Below are 15216 nucleotides of genomic sequence, written 5' to 3'. Positions count from 1 at the left end.
TTTTTGTTTTTTTCAGTATTTCACCCTTTTCTTAATTCGTACAATCTTACAAATGGAATACAAGGCATGCAAATTGTCATATGAACTGTTAATCTTGTATGATTTGCACAAATAAACCCGCCGCAATTGTGACAAGGTTGCTGTAGTTTTTCTGTCTTTATTCTGAGGAAAAATGAACAACACTTCTTTTGGAGCCTCACATCTCTGACTTCAACATTTTCGCAATCACTGCAACGGTAAAGCTTCTGATTCTCATAGTGACTGCTGTAGGCCGCCGCTTTGCATTTTGCACATATCTCCAAACAAGTGTCTTGATCACATACTTTGCATCGAAGCTGTGGGGCTCGATGTCGATCCGTGTTAATTTGTCAACAAAGTTCGTCGTAAAGTTGTCCATCAGGGTTTATTATATCAGAATGCATACCAAAAGATTGCCGCTTTATGTGATCTTGGTATACGACCAATAGCTAAATCTTTCGCCAGCCATTCGAGCGATTTTCTCTTGGTAAGAGAAGTGGAAGAACTTGCCCAATTGAACAGAAATATATGAATCATGGCAGCGATATCGACAAAATTTTCGAATAAAGCCTTTGACCAATCGACGAGTAGCCCTCATAACTATACTTTTTCGTCACGCTTGATCTGTCACATCAACTCCAATTCTATTCTTTATTGTACAGCGATACAACATCTGGAAGTTGAAAAGGCCGTAAACACGTGTTCATATATTTTACATAGATTTGAAAGCACCTAAGATCATACCTTCGCGACTCTGAACTTCCCTGTTCTATTTGGTCCGGTATGATCAAAATTTCTTTTAACAGGAATGACAGATTCATCAGTGGACACTATGAGTACGTAAGCTTCCTTTTTAGGTATCCACGAGGTCATCATAAGTTCGTTGTTGTGGTTACACTGGCGACACGATCCAACCTTCCGCTCAGAGTCTTTCGGGCTGTTTGTATAATCACAGGAATTTCTTTTTATTTTTACGGAGAGTTCCGATAGAAAGGAGGTTTCTCGAACGAGCTCTTCTACAGCGGAATAGAGGTAAAAAAATGGTCGAAAAATATTTTTCGGCTGCTCCCGCTGTATTGGTTCCGTCAATTGAAGGACAACTTCGACGTTCTTGGCCGACTTCCGCAACATTATTGACCTTTCCTATAATGAACACATTTTATATAAGAGAAATCTAGGATTTTTTTCAAAGGGCCTAATTATTTTCTTGGCCTTAATTTTGGAACGGCGACGTTTTTCATTCAAACTAATTCAGTCAACTAATGTGCTCTGTAGAAAAAATAGATTCTAATTATCTGTTAGTAACGTCAGCTGATTGAAAGGAGCGTTGAATAGAGAGAGTATTAATCGTTCCAATTTTCAAAGTCAAATTCAGTTACTTTATTTGAAAAAAAATCATAGAAACGTTTTTTTCACTTACCTGTGTAAATAATGAAATTCGCAAAATACGTACTCGCAGCGCTGGATGCCCCAAAAATTTTTATTCCGTAGGGTCGGGTTTTCCTTACTGTAAACTCTTTAACACCACTTCACTTTCAAAGCTTATCATTTTCGTTCATCAACAGAAAGGTGTTCCCCAGGCTGCTTTCTTTCCACAAGTTTTTAAGGAAAAATGTCGACAATTGGACGAACCTAGGCCAAGCGGTCCGACGATTTTGCCATAGGTCGATACCGATTTTTACCCAACTTGACGTGGAATTCTTCTTGCCGCCGAATCGTCAAAGCGAATATACCGGCAGATGCTCTGAAAATTTTCCAGGCTCATTATGCCCGGAAGAACCTGCTGCTATATACGGAGTCCGTTGTCCATAAATGTGTGACTGGTGTGGTTTGCGCCCATCAAACCAGCAACTAATGAACAAGCCAGCCATGCTAGCAGTTCCTCGAGCAGATTAGCAGTTTAAACCTGGCATCGCCAGCTGCTAATGCTTTCCTGCATTTGTGAATTGTACAATTAGTCCCAACATTTCTTTATCGATTAATTCCACGGAACGCATCTTTTCGGCGAACGGATGCTGTCACGGTTGATGGTGAAACTTCCTTTCGAATGATCAAATTTCTTGATCGCGATTCATTCCATCCAGTTCCCTGATAATGGGTACCCAAATCATGCTTTCGGCTTTATTTAGAAACAGTCTTTCTTCCTCTGCGCTCTCTTTGTTACCATCTCCATCTTTCTCCGAACGGAAGCGGTTCTTCCGTTTCATCTTCTATATCGTATTCGACTCTTCACTTCCCACGGATTTTATCCGGAAGCTCATCATCGGAATCACTGCTAGAATTCATTGTTCACACGTCCGAATTAGAAGTCAAAGTATTCCTAACTCTAACTCTCACGAGACTAACTCGGATAACCCACACTCAATACAATGTGAAATAAAAAGTCAATGCATCAACAACATAGTGGTGTATTGGTACACTTATTATCCGCCCGAAGTTATCACAGTGCTCCCAATTGCTTTCTTACTATTGTACATCATGTGAAAAGGGAAGCAAGTAGAAATAAGATGGTAAGGTTGTTTCAGCACTCGAGCAGAATCTCGATCTTCAATGATTTGAATAGAAAATTATTTTTGGAGATTTGGTGAATTGTCCGTGCAAAGCCTGTCTTAATATGATACATGATTTGATTTCCTTGAATATAACCTCTATCATACAAGTATTTTTATTTATTTTTTAGCTTATATCTAAACAGATAACACAGAATCAATCATTAGACACTCACTATACACGGTCTGAGGCCACATATCCCAGCATCCAATGTTTACTACCAAGATATTTTACACTTTTAGTCCATCCACCCTGCCTGCTATGCTCCATATCTTTTGTTCCAACTTACTCCAAAGCGAGACCCTTTTTTGCTGGGTTATGCCCTGCATTCTTGTAACATGTCCTAGTCCAACGTATCCTTCCAGCTGCCATCTTCTGAATACTTGGCATCGTCTACAGTTGGACGAACTCAGTTCATCGCCACTTACTTGTCTTCACCGCCACACACCCGTTCTCTTGCACAGCTGAAACATTCTGAAGAAAGATAACCTGTTTCTTGCCCACTTCGATTGTTCGTTGGCAATGCTGAATAATAGTAGTCTTTGTGAAACAAATAACTGAAAATGTACATGCAGATATGTGTGGTCAAAGTGAGCGAAAGTGAGTGAGAGCAAAAATGATGGAACGAAAAAGAATTCCATCTGATAGTCCTGTATGAAGTTTATTACATCGCATACTTCGTTCCACAATGGATATAAATGTATTAATATCCACGGATTCATGTGGCAGGAAAATCTTTGGGTATATCCAAAACATTCGAGATTCCCCAGCATATTCTCGTTAGGCTTTATTTTGTCAAATCATGAAAATTGACATGTCGCATGTCAGGTTACAGTACGGATATAAAAGTGTCCATGTTTCAGCGCTAGATGGCCAGTCTCCAGAAAATGCTTGATATGATCTTGCTTTGTTGAACCAAGGAAGTTTGCGACTCAAAGCTTGATAAGTTCCAAAACCGAATATGGAAAAAGTAATTTTGTAAATCTAATTAGCAGGCCATGTCTCATACATCTAACCCACAGAATCTGTTTGAACCATGGGGTACTGACATGTCGTCATGCCAGGTTTGAGAATGGGTATAAAAGTGGTCAGATACTATCGGAACATCCCGCGACTCTGTCAAAAACTTTAAAAACCATTAGAATTTGCCATAGATCTTGTACTATTTTATAACTGATCGAAAATGGCCATCTTCTCCGATGGACCAGGACTCCGGAGGATTCCGGAACGTGTCCAGTTTGTCCAAAACTTCAAAATGAGTGCCCCACCGATCTTGTTTTGCAAAATCATGAAGTTTGGACATGTCAAAAGCTTTGTGGTTTTATAATTGATCGAAAATGGCCATTTTCCTGGTAGGCACTTCCACCACCAATTCGATGATTCTTCCTTGAAAATGTTACCAGAGCGCCTTCTGTGTTGCTGTGTTTCGCCAGCTGCATCGTCTCTGCGTAAAATTCTATTGACTTGTTTTCGGTGAATCTCGATCAAGGGTGATAATCCAACCAGCCGGACTGAAGCAGCTTTGGTACGTATCCAGAGTAAATTAGGCTCGTTAGCTCCGCCCCTTGTGGTCTGATATAGGTGTAAATACAATGTGCACTCATAACGATTAATGAAGGGCGGGGCTAATGGAATTACTTCATTAGATATAAGAAAGTTGGTTATCCACGCGAGCCATTTTGGTCGGGATTCCGCAGACAACGGACTGTTCGAGGATGACAAATTCTAAGAATCTCCAGTGAAATTTTCTCGCAAGATTCTGAATTTTGTTATGAAATGTTGTTTATCTAAGATGCGTATTGTTGTGAGGGAATCGACAACAGAAATTTGACCTTCAAGACGGTGAAGTTTCTCCATACTATACAAACATTATCTTTCGGCATCTGTCTGTCAGAGCGACGTTCACCGATGGGTGGTTGCTGTAGAAAGTTTCACTGAGGTGGCGCTTCATTGATTTCTGGGGAATAGCGAATTTGATAGCGCGTCGGAGGGAGATGATGGCAGTAAATTTGAATGGATGCAAACACTAACAGCAACCAAGCTACCACGCTAAAGCCGATGCCACCGAAAACAGTCCATTCTCGCAATTAACTCTTTTCTTTTCATAAAATGTTGGTCCCGAGAAGAACCAACTCTTCATTTCCCAATTCCCATTCCAATAACTAACTGCATCCAATCGTTTGTCGACACATTGCGTGCTGCAAATCGTCGTCAACCGCCACTTGATTATTTTTCGCTGCCTCCAAAGATTGAAATAAGTTTGCAGCATTGCCACACTGCCACCCACTTCGTGCTGCTTTTCAGGGAATCCTGATCAATGGTTCACGCAAAGCCGAGCAGCAGCTTCTTTGAATTTAATAAATTAAACCCGTAAGCCCCGCCCCTTTGTGAGCTGATATGGGTGTAAAATACAATGTGCAATTCTCATAACGGATTATTGAAGGGCGAGGCTAATGAATTACTTCCATTAGATATAAGAAAGCTGCTTCTCGAGCGCGCGCGAGCCATTTCGATCGGGATACCGCAGACAACGTTTCGGAGAATGACAAATTCTAAGAATCTAATGAAATTTTCTCGATTCTGAATTTGGTTATGAGATGTTAGTTTATCTTAGAAGGCGTATTGTTGCGAGGAATAACAGCATAAATTTGACTCAAGACGAAGTTTCTCCATACTACTGAACATTATCTCGTGGTATCTGGTCAGTCCGAGCGACGTTCACCCATGAGTGGTTGTTGCGAAAGTATCCACTGAGGTGGCGTTTTATTGATTTTTTATAATACAAAAGAAGGTTGATCCGACTATCCGACATAAACTCTTTATTCAAAGTGCAAAAACTCAATCGTAAATAAAGCGAATTTAATAGCGCGTCGGAGGAAGATGATGTAGTGAATTTTAATGGATGGAATCACTAACAGCAACCAAGCTACCACGCCAAACCCGATGCCACCGAAACAGTCCATTTTCGCAATTAACTCTTTCTTTTCATAAAATGTTGGTCCTGAGAAGAACCAATTTCCTTTTCCCAATATTCCTTTCTGACTGAAACTAACTGACACCACAATTTGTAATAAATTTTCAGCATCGGCACTGGCGGTGCGTGATCGCCACAGTGCTATTTTTATGGTCAACCTTTTCTTCATATGAAATTCTGGTTCGTTGAGGTTGAATGATCTGCAGCAACACATCGTGCACCACCACCAATGCGATGGATTTTCTTAGAAAATGTTATTAGCGCCTCCGTGATGCCGTGTCCGCTCCGCTACGATCGCTTTGATGCGTCTGCTATGCGTAAAATCTTGTTCAAACTGAGGATTAGATCCAAACCCGCAAGTGATTGATTTTTGATGTCTGCGCTAGTGATGCATGTACGTGATTGGTTAGTTTAACCTGGCTTTTCAAACTTTGCATCAATTATTGATAATAAAATAGTTAAAATCAGTATTTTCAAATAAATACAAAGAAGTGTTGATTCATCCTTGATCGAATGGTCCAAAAAATGAAAATCCATCGAGAAACAGCTTAGATATTAAAGTTTAAAGTCTACTCATATTTTCGTGGAAGGTCCCCGATTTTCGCAATCGTAAAGTGTACCCCAATATAGAAAACACAGACGTAATCCTACGTCAAAAAAAAACAACTTATTATTATATGTTAAATAATCTAGTAAATAATCGTTTTATTTTTATTCAGATCGAAGTAGCCTGTGCAGTACATACTCCAAAGCACGACATACAAAAAACAAGCAGTTGAATGTAAATATGTGTCGTCACTACTATCTTTGCACAAGCTGAACCGAGACGATACTCTACGGTCTCAGCATGCTTACTAAGTCTTTTGTACTCTTACATGTGGCGATAAAATATGCGTCACTTTTTGGAGAGCATTTTTCTTATGAGCTCACCTTTGTTGTCTACACCCAAAAACACAAATCTCATAATCATTAGAGAATTTTTACATATTACACTTGTAAGCTTTTTATATAACATTGTAGATTAAAAATAATACAAATCTGTATTATTTCAATACAAAAAATTGTATAAAAATCTTCCGAAATTGTACCCAGTGGCGCCAAATTATTATACAGTTTCTGTAAGGTTCTTAAGCAGATTTGTATTAACATCTGTCATCCGCTGGTTGGGTGTATATACCGTGCTCCGGGAAGGGTCGTTTGGCGAAGCCCATTCGGCCGAAAGCCATTTGACCGAATGCCACTAGGCCGAAAGTCGTTTGGTCAAATATACCATTTGTCCGAACAGACCATTAGGCCGAAAGGGTCGTTTGGCTGAAAGGATCGTTTGGCCGAAAGGGTCGTTTGGCCGAAAGGATCGTTTGGCCGAAAGGGTCATTTGGCCGAAAGGGTCATATGGACGAAATGATCATTTAGTCGAAAGGGCCATTTGGCCAAAAGGGTCGTTTGGCCGAAAGGGTCATTTGTCCGAAAGGGTCGTTTAAATTATCAATATCGTTATCATTGTTACGGTGTAATTCGTAGATACTCATGTTTTACTTTTGAGATCCTTATCTAGAATGCTATCAGAAATCAAGAAGGGGAGTGGTACTTGATTCCAGTCTTAAACAAAAATAACAAAAGCATGAGGATGACTACTCCTGGCCACGCCCATATTCACCGTAACTAGGGGAGAGGAAGGAAGGCGTTGATGTAGTACCTACTTAACGAGAGGCCACTCGACTTAGCGACACAACCTCATAAGTGTACCACGGAGTTGATAATGAGGAAGGTATGGCCTGTTGGGTCAGGATTTGCCTCGTAGCTGGTAATGTAACCGTAGTAGATCTTACCTCAACACACCACGTAAAGGTGTCTAAGTACCCAGCATTACGGGTAACATTTGTCCGAAAGGGTCGTTTGGCCGAAAAGGTTATTTGGTCGAAAGGGCCATTTGGGCCAAAAGGGTCATTTGGCCGAAAGGATCATTTGCCGAAAGGGCCGTTTGACCGAAATGACCTTTTCAGCTAAATGACTTTTCCAGCCAAAGGACCATTTCGGCCAGATGACTTTCGGCCTAATGGTTTATTCGGCCAAATGGATTTCGGCTGAATGGGTTTCAGTCAAACGACCCTTCCTCAAATCTCTATAGAAACGCGAAGGATAAAAGGCAAGTGAAACCCACGATACTTTCATTTGGCCGCCTGAGATAAAAAAAAATGCGCTTTTGTTTCTCTGTCTTATGACGATGACGACCGTTTGCAGTTCTGCTCCGAAGTGATCCCCATTCCGCTTGGTCCCTACCCCTTCGGGACACTGGCGGATTAAAAAAAAGGTCATTGAAAGGATATGGTGTGTATGTTTTTTGCCTTCCGCGAGTTAAAATTTTACGCGCCGGGATTTCTTTTTAAAAAAGAACCTACACGTTCACGAGCCGAAATCGAACTAACGTTTATTCAATAACTAAAATTAATCAAACTCAAAGTTCTTGTGCACTTGCACTCCTTTCCGTCGTCGCACTGTTGGGTCGCATTCCAGTTGGTTGCCGTCCTGCTCCAACGTCGTCGCCAAGTGTCGTCAGCAGGTTCCGATGCCCTTGTTCTGGCGGCTTTCGTTGCCAATTCGATGCGACGGGGTCGTCAGCATTTTTCTAGCGCCCATCGGCTAGCTCCGGTGCTAACTCGTCCCTTCCTGGAGAGATGAGGGTCCGTCCGAATCACGTCCATTAGAGTCAAAGATCTCATCATGGGTTGAATGTCGACCACTGGGTCCTGTGGGCTGTGACATTAGATGCTTGTAACTTTACAGTGGCTGATCTGTGGGAGAAAATTTTCAAAAGAATCGCAATACCGATTATCGCGCAGGGGAGGAGATGATTCCTCCAAAACGGGCCAGGAAGGCCACTGATGCTGGTGTTGTTCAATCGGATGTATTCCATTTCCCTTTCGCATTTCCAGATGCAAACTATGTAGATGTTCCAAGCTTAGGGTTTGCTATTGTGAACTGTTTTTGTATTGTAAGACCATCCAATGGAAGCTGTATTGGACTTCCAGCCATATTCCGAATCATATTGGAATAGGTGATGTTGTTGATGATTACCTCACAGTCGTGAAACGATATCAAAAATGTTCCAGATAACGTACGGTTGCTGATTCCACAATTTGATGAGAATGAAATATTCCTGTCGGAGTTTTTTTTTTAACTAATTTTATTTGCTAATTATCTAATACATGCATTCATCTCTTAGACTAGGTGTTCCGTGTTTTCTTAACACTATCATCCTTATTTGCTATGTTACGCTTTTAGTTATTATTAATACATTTCAATTGCCTCTGGCAGTTAGAATTTTCCTCTGGGTTGAATTCGAACCATGTAGGAATTACAATGTTTTCAACTTAAACTAAACTTAACCTATTTTATACTAAGGGTAGAAAGTGAGTTAATCGTTGCAATAGAAGATTGCAAATGATTTTTGCCTAAAAATTGAAATTATTTTGTTGGACATTTGTTGCAATGTCTCAATATTAGAAATTCTATGAAGTTCATTGGTATTGGTACTATACCACGGAGGCAACTTCAGAATCATTTTCAAAATTTTATTTTGAATCCTCTGGAGTGCCTTCTTTCTGGCAACTAGCAGCAACTAGCCCATATTGGCACAGCATACAACATGGCAGGTCTGTAATTTGTTTGTAAATCAAAAGTTTGTTCTAAGACAAAGTTTTGATTTTCTGTTTATAAGTGGATATAGGCACTTAATATATTTGTTACATTTGGCTTGAAGGCCTTCAATGTGATTTTTAAAAGTTAATTTTTGATCTAGCAGAAGTCCTAAATATTTAGCTTCTTGCTAGACCAATTAATTGGAACCCCATTCATAGTGACAATATGTCTGCTAGAAGGTTTCAAATAAGAAGCCTTCTACCTATGTGGAAAATTATAAGCTGAGTTTTGAAGCATCTCGGGGAAATTTTCCATTTTTGCAAGTAAGTGGAGAAAATATCCAAACTTTTTTGCAATCTGCTACAATGACACGAAGGTTTGCCCTTGGCTGAGAGGCCCTAAAATCATCTGCAAACAAAGATTTTGACACCCTGGTGGTAAATCAGGTAAGTCAGAAGTAAAAATGTTATACAATATGGGCCCCAGTATGCTGCCTTGGGGACACTAGTTCTTACAGGTAATCTATCAGATTTAGTATTCTGATAGTTTACCTGCAGCGAGCGATCTGATAAATAATTTTGGATCAGTTTAATGATGTACAGAGGAAAATTAAAATTCATCAATTTTACAATCAAACCTTCATGCCAAACACTGTCAAATGCTTTCTCTATATCAAGAAGAGCAACTCCAGTCGAATATCCTTCAGATTTGTTGAGCTGAATTGATTTCGTAACTCTTAGTCCAAATAACTGATGAGTGGTTGAATGCCCATGGCGAAAACCAAATTGCTCATCAGCAAAAAAATAGAATTGTCATTAATATGAACCATCATTCTATTTAAAATATCTTTTCAAACAGTTTGCTTATTGAAGAAAGCAAACTGATTAAGGATAACCAGAAGCCTCAGCTGGATTTCTTGTCCGGCTTCAAAATTGGAACAACTTTGGCGTTTTTCCATTTATCTGGAAAGTATGCCAATTGAAAACATTTGTTAAATAAATTAACCAAAAGGATAAAGAGCTCTCAGGAAGTTTTTGATAAGTATGTAGAAAATACCATCATCACCCGGGGCTTTCATATTTTTAAATTTTTCTAGTAATAGATCTCACTTCATCCAAATTAGTTCCCAACGAAGGATCAAAACATTATCTTGATTGAGAATGTCTTCAAAGCTCCGTGTAACCTGATCCTCAATTGGACTAGTGAGACCTAGACTAAAATTATGGGCATTTATTTTTTTATGTGCATGGGCGAACTGTTGAGCAAGTTTTTGAGCCTTTTCGCCATTTGTTAATACAATTTTATTTCCTCTTTAAGCGCTGGAATTGGCTTTGAGGTTTTTTAAGAATTTTGTTAATTTCCAAAAGGGTTTCGAACTGGGATCCAACTTCGAGACATTATTCTCAAAGTTGGTATTTCAGAATAGCGAAACGTTTTTTAATTTCATTTTGCAAAATCTCGCCAACAACTTTCAACGCGGGATCGCGAGTTCTTTGGTATTGCCTTCTTGCACATTTTTAAGACGGATCAGTAGCTGAAGATCGTCGTCAATAATAATGGAGTTGAATTTAACTTCACATTTCGAATTGTAATGCCTCTGGCTTCGACAATTAAATTTGTCAAAGATACGAGCGCATTATCAATATCACTTTTGGTATCGAGAGGAATATCAACATCAAAATTCCTATCGATATATGTTTTGAGAGAACCCAATCAGCTCTATGATAATTAAAAGTAGAGCTGATTGATTATAAATGGCTTCTGTGAGATTTCAAACGTCACAGGAAGGTGATTTAGAGTCAAAGTCAGCATGAGTTACCAATTGGCTGCACAGCTGACTTGAACTGTTAAAACTAAATCAATTGTAGAAGGATTTCGACTGAAGAAAAACAAGTTGGTCCATTGGGATATTGAATAGTATAATATCCCGCAGAACAATCTTCAAATAAAATTTTACCATTGGAATTGCTTTGAGCATTATTCCATGAACGGTGTTTGGCATTGAAGTCACCAATTACGAAGAATTTTGATTTGTTGCGAGTCAGAATTTGAAGATCAGCTTTCAACAAATTCTTTTGCTTTCATTGCATTGAAAAGGCAAGTAGGCTGCAATGAAGGAAAATTGTCCAAAATTCGTTTCAACAGAAACTCCCAAGGTTTCAAAAACTTTGGTTTCAAACGAAGAAAATAATTTATGTTTGATACGTCTATTAATGACAATGGCGACCCCACCACAGGCGCTGTCAAGACGATCATTTCTGTAGATAAAATAGGATCTCTTTTAATGGAGAGTCCTGGTTTTAAATACGTTTCAGTTATAATGGCAATATGCACATTATGAACTGAAAGGAAGTTGAATAATTCATCTTCCTTACCCTTTAGAGAGCGGGCATTCCAATTTAGAACGTTCACACAATTATTTGGATCCATTGAAACGGAGTCCGATAACAATTTTTTGTGTGTACTTTATACCAACCTGAACAGCTTCAGGAATGAGATGAGCTTTGAACATTGCATCAATCATGTGATGCAAATTGTTCAGTTAAAAATCAATCGGAAGCAGTCATGCTACCTGAATCGGCAACATGACCGTTATTTTCCGTTGGGACATGGGTATAAACCTCATTTTGAGAAGAGAAATTTGGTCTACCAGCAGCGATGTTTGCATACGTAGGTACATTGGAAAATTGAATTTACTGAAGTGCTTGCTACCCGTTGACGAGCGGCAAAATTTGTTTCAGAATTGTGGTGGGTATAAATTGCTCGACTGGTAACTGGTTTCAAAATTTGAGCGTTTGAAAATTTCTACCCGTCGAATCTGGGATCCGATTGGAATTTCCTGTCATCAATTTTGCACGGGAATTCAAAACTTTTTGCGTGAAGGGCATTCCCAGAAATTGATTTGTGATTGCCCCTCACAGTTTGGTGCAGCACTTAAATTTATTGAATCTTTCTCTCACAGGACATGCGTCCTGGCGTGAGAGGTTCCACCACAAATCATGCATTTAGCATCCATGTGACAATGTTTGGTTCCATGACCCCACTTTTGGCACTTACGGCACTGGGTAGGGTTTTGAATTTCCCCAGGCTCAGTGGAAATGTTCCCATGTAACACGGACATGGGACATAATACAGGCCTTTTCCAACTTTTTCATATTATTTAGTTCACTTGTTAAAATGAACTAAATAAAATTCTTGAGAAATGCCCTCTGGGAAGTACCAGAGTGATTTCTTTTTTCATCTTAATTACTTGGACTGGTGAAAATCCAAGTAATTGAGAAATTTCAATTTTAATCTCATCCAGTGATTTGTCATCACTGGGAGACCTTTCAAGACGACTTTGAACAATCGCCTGGGGTTTTGTCGTCGTGGTATGTGAAGAATTTATGGCGCTTCTCAGTTAAATAGTGAAGAAGACGTTTTGCGGATCGTCAAAGGATCCTGACAAAACGCGGCAGTCACCCTTCCTAGCAATCTGAAATGAAACCTTGATCCCCTGAAGGTTACTCAAAATCTCATTCCGAAGCCAGAAAACTCGGCAACAGATACCACAATTGGCGGAATCTCTTTGCTTTTTTCGCATGAATCGAATCACCTGGGCTAGAGGTAGATTCGATTTGCTCAATATCATGATTAATCAAATCGAACTGATTGCTCAGTTCGATTGGAGAAGAATTATTTCCGATATTAGAGTTAGAAGGAATATCTGAATTCTCCAGCTTCCTTCTATTTTTTCCGCGCTTGGGCAGGACGGTCTTGAAACCTTGTTTCTTTGAAGGAAGTGGAGAATTCAGAGACTCCCTTCCTCTTGTTTTTGTTAATACTCATTGCTGAGCGTGGAGACGTGACCTTCTAAGAGGTTTTTTCCCAGAACGGTGTCCCGTAGGGATTTGCCGCACCGCTTGTCGGAATTTTACTTCCGCAAACGGGTCCAAAGTAAACGAAGGCACGGGTCCTTTCAAAGATCGTAACGGGATCAGTGGGTACAAATAGCGCTAAGAAGCACCGTTGAAATTAAAATAGCTTCGGGTAGTATTAAAAACTTCCTTCCGCAAAGAGAGAAAGAACCGCACAGCACGAAAGCACGATGCGGTCTTTTGATTCCTGTCGGAGTTCATTATGACGTTTTCATCATGTATAATAATAATTTCATCTTTAGGTGGATTCATGGTGTAATTGCAGCTTGCTTGTTGTCCTGAGAGAAGTTTTGGTACACATCCGAATTGTCGAATTTCTGTTTCATGGACTTTGTATATGATTGTCTCTTAAAGAGCCCACAATGTAATTACCGATTTCATGATGCAAATAGTTCCTTCTAGCCAGGTGGATCTGTTTGTGACTAGCTGTGACAGGGAAGACGTGAATCTTGCTGGAAAATCCTCTTGTCTAAGATGGGAGTTTTTATCAGTAGATTCAGTTCCTTGCTGCTGGTGGCGACTGTTGTTTCAGCAAAATTGAGTGCTTCCAAGGCATTATGAAGTGAGATATTTTGTTTAGATAGATCTGATACAAAATCTCAATTTCATTTTTGATTTAGTACTTTCTCATTCAAAATTCCTACTTTTGGCAAGGGCTATACTTTCAACAATTTGAGCATTAATTCTGCTAAAATTAAAGATTAGAAAAATATTTATTGAATAGATTTCCAATGATTTTTTGGAGTTTGACAGCTCAATTCGTATCTTTTGTTTTGAAAACTAATTTTCATCTGTAAATTAAGTGCCCTATTAATTCTAATCTGTTGATTGTTGTTGTATACAAGCTCATTAATTGAGAAGTTTAAAATCTTCAAGTCATTAGCGTCTGGGCTTCATGCTATAAATTTCCAACCAGTTCCAAAACTGTTCCAACGCTTTTGTCTCCTGAAGGGAGCTAAGCTTTTTAGTGTTTGCTGAATTTCCTCGAATTTCTGAATCGACAGTGGTGTAAACTGATTACCTTTTAACTGATCAAATTGATTTCTGAGATTCTCTACATGAAATTTCAATGAAGTGATATTAAAATGGTGAACATAATAATGAGAAGCTATTTGGATTCTTGCTAAACCTGACTGGAAGATAATTATTGGCAAGTGATCAATTCTCCTAACTTCTATCGAGTTACCTATTACTAAATTTAAAAATATTAAAATTATAAAGGACCATGTCCTGGGTCTGGCCGGCATTTGATGTAATCCGGTCTTCTGTTGGCTGTCCACCGAGGTCGGGGGAGAAGAGGCAGATATGTTGGGCTGATCCGTTTTGCTCCGCTGCTTCCGTTATTGCTGCTTTCGCTACTCCGGGCCCTCGTATCGATCGGGATGAATTGATCCTCTGTGTCGTCCTTCTCGCTTCGTGTTGCTTCACTGTGTGTGGCTCTTGGGACCACTTTGATAATTTTTATCATTGTTTAGAATTTGGCACTATTTAGTGCTTGGCTCTAGGGACCAATCTGAAGATTTTCACACTTTGGAAACAAACACTTATACACTTCCCAGCACTCAGTGGATCTCGCCGGAGCCTCCAGTTAAAATTCTTCCGCGCCGGGATTTCTTTTTAAAAAGAACAACCTACACGTTCACTAACGTTTGTTCAATAACTAAAATAATTCAAACCTCAAAAGCCTTGCACTTGCACTTTTCCGTCGTCGCACTGTTGGGTCGCATTCCAGTTGGTTGCCGTCCACTCCAACGTCGTCGTCAAGTGTCGTCAGCAGGTTACGATGCTCTCGTTCTGGCGGCTTTCGTTGCCAATTCGATGCGACGGGGTCGTCAGCATTTTTTTAGCGCCCATTGGCTAGCTCCGTTGCTAACTCGCGTATACTAAGTATACGTAAAGGCTATAGGGTCACTCCAAAACTGAGCTTTCGAAAGAAGGCTCGAATACCCATAGTGTTATATACCAATCGACTCAGCTCGACGAATTCAGATAATATCTGTATGTGTGTGTGTATGTATACGTATGTGTACTAAAAATGTGACACACTATTTCGTACTTAGCCTTATCCGATTTGCATGCAGCAGGTTACATTCAACGCGGAATCCTTCCTAATTTTCG

At 39.7% G+C, this 15216-nt stretch overlaps 1 pseudogene; it reads right to left on the bottom strand.

The window, feature by feature from the left end:
* Positions 1–8157: 8157 nt before the first annotated feature.
* Positions 8158–14875, bottom strand: LOC134202126 (uncharacterized; annotated as a pseudogene).
* Between the last annotated feature and the right edge of the window lie 341 nt (positions 14876–15216).

The sequence above is a fragment of the Armigeres subalbatus genome, unplaced genomic scaffold (genome assembly GCF_024139115.2).
Source record: "Armigeres subalbatus isolate Guangzhou_Male unplaced genomic scaffold, GZ_Asu_2 Contig1029, whole genome shotgun sequence".
Classification (NCBI taxonomy): domain Eukaryota; kingdom Metazoa; phylum Arthropoda; class Insecta; order Diptera; family Culicidae; genus Armigeres; species Armigeres subalbatus.
Note: the sequence above shows the minus strand (reverse complement) of the source record. Positions and strands in the feature narration are given on the sequence as shown.